This window comes from Crinia signifera, chromosome 4 (assembly GCF_055691185.1).
Source record: "Crinia signifera chromosome 4, ASM5569118v1, whole genome shotgun sequence".
In the NCBI taxonomy this organism is placed as follows: Eukaryota; Metazoa; Chordata; class Amphibia; order Anura; family Myobatrachidae; genus Crinia; species Crinia signifera.
The window spans coordinates 42586785-42596319 of record NC_139220.1 but is presented as its reverse complement, the minus strand read 5'-3'; the positions used below and the strand labels follow the sequence as shown (position 1 = coordinate 42596319).

Below are 9535 nucleotides of genomic sequence, written 5' to 3'. Positions count from 1 at the left end.
CCCTACTATCCACGTCGGCGTGGAGTTAAGAACATATAGTGTGGCGAGCGCAGCCTGAAGCTTCGGGCTCGGTGGCTCGCTGCGCTTGCCACACTATATATTCTCAACTCCACGCCGACGTGGAAAGTAGGGGAATGAAAAGGTCGGAGGACGTGCACCGCCGCCGCTCGCCACGCTTCGGGTTGGCGTCTATCGTGGGGTGACGACGGGGCCATATATAATGTGAAATGGGTCATATTGGACCATTTCACATTTTTCACATTTTTTCCTATGTGAGATGGACTTAATCAAGTCCATCTCATCTTGAGCCATTATAATGGCACAAGACCGACGCGATGCTCCCGATTTCAATGTTAAAAAATATTTTAACATTGAAGCCTATGGCAAAATCGGGGGGGCATCGCGTCAGTCGCGTCGGGACCAATGTTAATGGTCCCGACCGACGCGATGCCCCCGATTTTTCCTTTGCCGGCAAAATGGACCTGATTTCAAAGGAAATCAGGTCCATCACGGGGATCGTGTACCTTAACTTAAATGTACACGATTCCAACGATTGTGGCCGTGCTAGGAAACAAGTACCCAAAAACCTGCTGCTTATTCGCTAGCTTGGAGCTAACTGGCATCAATCATCTGCCAAATAGGTTGCAAATGCAACATATCGGTTGGGAGGCCTTCTTAGAACCTGCTCTGCCCGGATCATAAATTCCTCCTCTGTTGCGTCGGTTTTCTTGCCCTTGCGGTGCAGTTTTGTTGTCAGTGTTGTTGTGGTGGGGTGGGTGTAGTGCAAGGGTCACTTGATGGACCTTAAGTCTCCGCTAACAGAAAGAGGTCCGGGGTCGAAGGTTGATCTGTCTTGGCACTGTGTTGCTGTGAAAAAAATAAAAACAATTACTAATCAAATTCCTTTTTTATTGAATTTCCCTACCAGCGTTAAATAGTGGAAAGCCATCGCAGAGGAGTTTGACCAGCGTTGGAACTTTCTGTACTGTGGAGTAGCAATTGACGGCAAACATGTCCGCATAGCCCAGTACCTTATGTTACATGCAGCAAGCTACTGATTTCAGTACTTTGCACGGAAAGACACATATCGGTATCTGACTAGGGATGTGCACCGGCCACTTTTCGGGTTTTGGGTTCTGATTACCTTGAGGTTTTGGGTTCTAATGGGTTTTGCCAAAACACCTCCTAAGTGTTTTGTGTTTGGATTTCTTGGGTTTTGGGTTCTGATTTTTTTGTTTAAAAAGCATAAAAACTGCTAAAATCGCAGAATTTGGGTTTTTTTTTTTTGCTCCTATGCTATATTAACCTCAATAACATTCATTTCCACTCATTTCCAGTCTATTCTGACCAGCTCATACCTCACAATATTGTTTTTAGGGCAAAAGGTTGCACCGAGGTAGCTGGATAACTATGATACGCCACACAAGTGTGTGGCACAAACACTAGACTGATATGGCACACTTTGCATACCCTCTAGGCTGATACTGCACACCTAGAATTACCCCTGGACTGATATGGCACAGGTAGCATCACCCCTGGACTGATACAGCACATTTAGCATCACCCCTTGGCTGATATGGCACACTTAGCATCCCCCCCTAGTCTGATACGGCACACCTAGCATCACCCCTTGACTGATATGGCACGCTTAGCATCACCCCTGGATTAATACAGCACACTTGGCAGCACCCCATGAATTATACGGCAGACTTGGCTTACCCCAGGAATTATACGGCACAGATGGTGGCACCCCTGACCTGATACAGCACACATGTAATTATACGGCACAGATGGCGGCACCCCTGGACTGTTACGGCACACATGGCGGCAGGCATGGAATTATACGGCAGACAAATTCCTGCAGTAAAAATAAAAAATTGTATTATTTTAATTATAAAAAAAGAGCAGCACACCTTACTTAGCAACACCCCATGAATTATACAGCACTCTTGGCTCACCCCTGGACTACAGCGCATTTAACAGCCCTTGCAGCAAAAAAAAAAAAACACCTTCATTTTATTTTCATTAAAAAAAAGGGCAGCTCCCCTGGTCTGGTATGGGACACATGGGGTACCCCTGGAATTATACGGCACACATGTGGGCACCCCAGGACTGATACAGGACACATGGGGGCACCCATGGAATTATATGGCACACATGCGGGCACCCCTGGACAAATACAGCACACATGTGGGCACCCCTGGATGGATACAGCACACATGCGGGCACCCGTGGACTGATACGGGACACTGGGCAGAGCAGCTGGACTGATATGGCACACTTAACACCCCTTGCAGATAAAAAAAAAACACCTTTTTTTATTTCAATTAAAAAATGGGGGCAGCTCCCCTGGACTGATACGGGACACTGGGCAGCACAGCTGGACTAATTCGGGGCAGCCCTGTAGTAAAAATAAAAAAAAATTCAGAGATCCCTTTAGATGTCCCCCACAGTGGTCCCATATAACACAGCCCCCTTTAGTAGTAGCCTTAGTAATGCCCCCTTAGTAGCTGTTACCTGAATATGTTTCCCCCTCAGTAGTTCCCCCTTAGTAGATGTACAACAGTTCCTGCACATGTAGTTCCCCCTTAGTAAATGTATCTTTTGTTGCTTCCCGATATATATTTGTCCCCCTTAAGCAGCCCCCATAAATTTATAGCTTCTATTAGTTCCCCCCTTAGAATGTCCTCCACAGTGGTATTATGTTATTATTGTCCCCCATAGCTTTTTTTCCCTGTGCGCACAGACAGCATGGACACATCCGTGCTGTCTGACTTCTACATGCCGAATGAAGATGGCGCCGGAGCCGTACCTTTTATAGAGTTCAGAATCCGACGCAGGATGATGACGTCTTGGCCTCATTTTGGACTCGGAAGATGGCGGGAACCGGCGAACTCCTCGGATCCGGCCTCGGATAAGGTAAGTTCAGGTGGGTTCGGATCTCTAGGATCCGAACCCGCTCATCCCTACATCTGACTGTCCCTAATTGACAATTTGATGCAATTTGGGGGTGGTAAGTGCCTCCATTTTTAAAACGGACATGTCGCTTGCATTACAAGGGAGGGAGAAGGCCATCAGAAAGAGGCAGAACTACCATTGGTGCAACAGATGCAGTGCACTGGGTCTCCTGAGGACTAAGGACCCACTGCTGCCCTTGTCACCCTTTTCCTGTCACCCAGGGTTTTTCCCTGTAACACTCTGCCTCTTCCTGTCACCCAATGCCGTGTTGCATATTGTGAACTTGGGTTTGGGTGTAGGAGGGAGGGTCAAATTATATCTTTGCACCTGGGCCCACCACCTCCAAGTTCCACCACTGCCCTGGAATCTAGGTAGAAGCTGCTGTGGACAGCTATCGGGCCCCATAAGTCTAGCAGCTGGCCATTGGAGCTGGGGAAGATGCAGTACTATGTCTTCCACTACATTACCATATTAGTAGAGCAATAACTAGACTTTATGTAGGCCGGTGCCAGAAAGAGAGTTGTCATTCCCCATTTTTTCCACAAGGGACATCTGGTGCATGCCTCATGGAGGAGGGGCATGACTAAATTGATCCTAGAGAAAGCCCACGGTATGATGCTCCTTCACACATTTAAATATTAGCGAACACTGCAAATTGATGGATTTGGAAACATATCCTCTTTATTCAACATTTGTGCACTTAACATCAGAGCTATTTGCTATTCAGATAAATAATACATTTCATTATACTGCCATACCCAATATTCAAACCCATAACCTGTTGCATTCCAGTTAAATACCCTGCTCATTGAGCTATTTAATTCTGCATAAAAACTATGCAGGAACATGCGGAAGCCGGCTTACATGCCCACAGCACTCCTATGACACTCCCACAAGAACACTTTAATGCACCCAGTTACAACCCACAAATGTCCATGTCATGGAAAGTGTGTATGTAAATGTCATATGAGAATGTACTGTATGAAGGACTAATGTTTGCTTGTGATAAATACACAGTGACTTATATGCTGCTTCTTCTCTTAGATGAGGATGAACACATAAAATCGTGTTGAAATTGGGGGAATTGAGCCCAAATCGTCCTGGTGTGTAGCCAGCATTACTAGGGCTTAAAATGGTCCTGCCAGTGGTAAGGTTTTTGCTTAACACCCCCCCCCCCCCCACACACACACACACACACAAACTATTATACTTTTCTTTTAGATATCCAAGTACCAGTGTTACCAATTTATATATATATTATATCAGAATACTTGGCAAATACCAACATACAGTATCTCTGGATTGCTCTGGGCAGATAGTAAGCTTGGAGAAGAGATAAACTGGAGATAAAGTGGAGAAAAGGTAAAAGGAGATAAAGCATCAGCCAATCAACTCCCAACTGTCTTTTTCAAACACAGCTGATTGGCTGGTGCTTTATCTCCTTTTACCTTTTCTCCACTTTATCTCCAGTTTATCTCTTCTCCAAGCTTAATAAATCTGCCCCAGAGTCTGTGTGTATAAACATTGCCCTTAATTTGTATCTACTGTGTACAGTATACTGTACTTGCCCCAATCCCAATGGCAGCCACAATCTACAAGACTGTTATTACAAACCCTCCTATAGTAGCAGATATAGAACAATTACAGTATACTGTGAAAGAAATTCAGGAAATTAAAAGTTAAGGCTACAAATGCTTTTAAGTAAGTAGAAAGTTTCATGTCACAGACTTTCTCTGCAGCACTTGCATTTACCATTCCATTTAGTGTTTAACTTCTGATACAAAAAACCCAAGGATGATTTATTGCCGGGCAACTTAAATGGTGGTGCTAAATCATTTCTGGGAAATTCAGAGAGACAAAAACTCACTATGGCACTTTGAGCTTTGTATTCTCTGTCTGATTTTAATGTAATTTACGATCACTCAATGTCTGCTTACTGTGATGGTGACTTGTTTATCTAGTCTGTTTATCTTCATGTGGCATCCTCTGTGTAGTCTAAAACTAACCTGCAACACTGGCTGAAAGGTGGTCATCCAAGATGTACCTGTATGCTGCTTAAGCCATCTATACATTTATTTGGCTTGAACCTTAACATACACTTTAAGCTAGCTTAACTAAAGAATAACTGACGCTGACACAATAAAGACACGGACACCATAACAATTAGATTTAAAGGTCATATAGTATTTATTATGTGGCATGACCCTTCTTCGTAAAGGGCTGGCAATAAGGCGCCACGGATGACCAGCTCTAGTCACATAAAAAAATGGCGGCGACTTAAACGCCCCAACTGACTGATATTAACATGGGGACGACTGAGACGGCCCCATCCGACTAAGGCACAACCTAACGCTCGGAAGTGACCGCTGGACCGTGACGCCCTACCGCCACCGCCAGGCTTTAAGAGCCGCTATATAGGCTCCAAGAGCTGCCGCATGCCACCCACGAAGAACTACCTAAGTGTCCGCCTCCCTAAACTTACCCGAAAACTATCCCTCAACAATAACCTCAAACCAATAAAGGGGGATCTGAAAGAAAAGGTTCCTAACCGTCAGAAATTATACATTGCATTGATTAGTACGGCAAGGTAAGTTAGTACAATGGACCCAAGTGAAGTCGAAAACTTGATAAAAAACCTCTCGTGTGTCCCGGAAGGGGGAGGTGGGCCGAATTGAAATTAATAAGGACCCACGGAGGTAAAAAATGCAAGAAAGTCCTTCACACACCTGATTCCGGAACACTAGCTGTTCCAAAACCAGCGAGTAAACAGCGTTTTTGGGTCAGCGCCACAGGCGCACTACAACTAAATCTTATATACCTTATATAATACCTAAATGCAGCGGACTTCCATCGTCCCCATTGCCTGAATGGAAAAGTCAGGAAGCCTGCCGGCCGCTGCGCAGGTAGCTGCCCCAACAGGCAATTTCAGCACTAAATATTGCAGCAGCCGCAAGGCCTGCGGTGATGACGCCAAAAGAGGATCAGCACCGAAACCCAGGATTATATCCGGGGCCTTACTGAAAAGCTGGTAATGGATGTGAATCCCTCAAGGAGGAATTGCGCATCCCGCTTATTCGCACATCGCCAGCCAAAGCGCCCTAGCAGGGACCCTTATAGGGGAATGGGCCTTTACTTAGAGCCAGCAGAGGGCTCACTGTAGATAGCGGGGGCCGTGGCAGCCTTACAATCCTCGGCGAGGTGATATGCATCACCCACTCAGCGTGCATGTCGGAACCGACAACTAGCGCCTCGTGTGCAATCGGAGTCCATGTACGCGAAGCACTTTTCTTTTGCCGGAGGGGGCGTGGCCCCCTCCTTACCTGGAAAGGGCTTAACTAGCGACTCGGCTGTGGTAATCTGGCTGGTGACTTTTTCGCTGCTAGCGGAGCGGTCAGTAAAGGAAGGCCCTGAGGTGGAGGCAAGTGCATTATCCAGCTCACCTGTTCCTGAAGAATGCCCCACAGTCACAGGCAGAGTGGAAGTCCCTGCTTTGGCTGCAGCAGTGGCCCCCGATGCACTCGGAACGGGAACGGCAGGAGCACCCGGAGTCGAAATGTGAGCCGATGGGTCGTCCGACCCTACTGCATTCCCAGCCGCACCGTGGAGATTCGGTGGCCCCGGGCGATTCGAAAACAAAATAAATAAATAATTGGGTCTGTAATCATATATTAAACTTATATAGGATAATGTCTGCCATCAAAAAATATATGTACATTAGTAGAATAAAGCAGAAAAAATACTAAAGAGGCAGTACATGGTAACTACAACAGGTGGCAGTGCTGAGCTCAGACCTGGACTGTACTCTGCGGATCTAGTGTTCTGATGACTCATGAGCAGGGTTGCCGACTTTTCAGCTGCCCTCTCCGGGAGAGGGCAGCCAGCTCAATCAAGTAGGGGGCGGGCCTGGCAGGCATGACACAAAAGGGGGCGGATCCATGGGCGTCACGCCTAATGAGATTGCGAGCGGTACTCACCGCTGCCGCTCTAGCCGCTCCCACTCTCCTCTCCCTGCTGCCAGTCTCTGCAGCAGCTGTCATCTAAGAGGACAGCGACGCCGGGCACATCACGAAATCGCGCTGGTCGCTGCTGGAACCTGCACCCGGCACTTTGCGCATGCGCAGTCTAATTTTTCCGCAAGTAGGCTGAAAAACCGGGAGGATCCCGGGACCTTCCGGGGGGCCGGGAGAAAAGGTCAAAACGCGGGAGACTCCCGCTAAAAGCGGGAGGGTAGGCAACTATGCTCATGAGTCATGCAATTACTTAAATAGTTAATTTAGTTAACAGTCATACAGATCTCTGAACGAATCACTGACTCTACAGCCATAATGTGTCTGTACAGTATCTCTGAGCTACCATGTGTGGCACTATGTATTGTGTGTATGGAGCAGAACTATGCACTGCCCTGCTCTCTTCTCCCAGTATATTAGGTCACAAGCTGCACTCTCAATAAGCCACAGACACAGTGCTGGCTGCTGCATGTTATATACTGTATGCTGCACATAGGCGTGCGCAGAACATTTTATTAGGGGGTGCACCATCAAAGGGGTGTGCGTAGCATCACCTATTGGGCATAGCTAACACTGCTCATTGGGTGTATCGAACACTGCCAAACTGGCGTGTCTACCATCATCTATTGGCACTCGCTACAATATAAAACGTCTCTCTGCCACACCATAATCTCCTGCCTAGTTCAGCTCTGTGTAACAGTACATGCAAATAAAGTCACAAACGTATATGGATGATGCAGGTATGTAGTGATATGACAATGGTCTAGTACAATTAACAATGCAAAACACATAATTGATTGATGGGCGCGTCTTTTAATGGAATACAGTTCTAAACAGAAAAAGTCGTTGGTAAAAGGTATCGCTAATGGCAGGGAGGTGTTCATTAATGTGGGCACAGCATTAGGGGGTGCCTGTGCACCCCTAACACTCAATGTGCGCACACCTATGATGCTGCATGTTATATACTGTATACTGCCATGCTCTCTTCTCCCAGTATATTAGGTCACAAGCTGCACTCCCAATAAGCCACAGACACAGTGCTGGCTGCTGCATGTTATATACTGTATGCAGCATGTTATATGCTGTATGCTGCATGTTATATACTGTATACTGCCATGCTCTCTTCTCCCAGTATATTAGGTCACAAGCTACCCTCCCAATAAGCCACAGACACAGTGCTGGCTGCTGCATGTTATATACTGTATGCTGCATGTTATATACTGTATACTGCCATGCTCTCTTCTCCCAGTATATTAGGTCACAAGCTGCACTCCCAATAAGCCACAGACACAGTGATGGCTGCAGCATGTTATATACTGTATGCAGCATGTTATATGCTGTATGCTGCATGTTATATACTGTATACTGCCATGCTCTCTTCTCCCAGTATATTAGGTCACAAGCTACCCTCCCGATAAGCCACAGACACAGTGATGGCTGCTGCATGTTATATGCTGTATGCTGCATGTTATATACTGTATACTGCCATGCTCTATTCTCCCAGTATATTAGGTCACAAGCTGCACTCCCACAAAGCCACAGACACAGTGATGGCTGCAGCATGTTATATGCTGTATGCTGCATGTTATATACTGTATACTGCCATGCTCTCTTCTCCCAGTATATTAGGTCACAAGCTGCACTCCCAATAAGCCACAGACACAGTGCTGGCTGCTGCATGTTATATACTGTATGCTGCATGTTATATACTGTATACTGCCATGCTCTCTTCTCCCAGTATATTAGGTCACAAGCTGCACTCCCAATAAGCCACAGACACACTAGTGCTGGCTGCTGCATGTTATATACTGTATGCAGCATGTTATATGCTGTATGCTGCATGTTATATACTGTATGCAGCATGTTATATGCTGTATGCTGCATGTTATATACTGTATGCAGCATGTTATATGCTGTATGCTGCATGTTATATACTGTATGCAGCATGTTATATGCTGTATGCTGCATGTTATATACTGTATGCTGCCATGCTCTCTTCTCCCAGTATATTAGGTCACAAGCTACCCTCCCAATAAGCCACAGACACAGTGCTGGCTGCTGCATGTTATATACTGTATGCTGCATGTTATATACTGTATACTGCCATGCTCTCTTCTCCCAGTATATTAGGTCACAAGCTGCACTCCCAATAAGCCACAGACACAGTGATGGCTGCAGCATGTTATATACTGTATGCTGTATGTTATATACTGTATACTGCATGTTATATACTGTATACTGCCATGCTCTATTATCCCAGTATATTAGGTCACAAGCTGCACTCCCAATAAGCCACAGACACAGTGCTGGCTGCTGCATGTTATATACTGTATACTGCATGTTATATACTGTATACTGCCATGCTCTCTTCTCCCAGTATATTAGGTCACAAGCTGCACTCCCAATAAGCCACAGACACAGTGCTGGCTGCTGCATGTTATATACTGTATGCTGCATGTTATATACTGTATACTGCCATGCTCTCTTCTCCCAGTATATTAGGTCACAAGCTGCACTCCCAATAAGCCACAGACACAGTGATGGCTGCAGCATGTTATATACTGTATGCT

At 46.1% G+C, this 9535-nt stretch overlaps 1 long non-coding RNA gene across 1 annotated transcript; it reads right to left on the bottom strand.

Moving 5' to 3' along the window:
* Window positions 1–236: 236 nt before the first annotated feature.
* LOC146072297 (uncharacterized) lies at window positions 237–8564 on the bottom strand. The gene is made up of 3 exons (XR_014473042.1): window positions 6399–8564; window positions 1720–1858; window positions 237–867 (listed from the first exon to the last, which is right to left on the bottom strand). It is a non-coding gene; the product is annotated as an uncharacterized LOC146072297 (long non-coding RNA).
* Window positions 8565–9535: the final 971 nt, after the last annotated feature.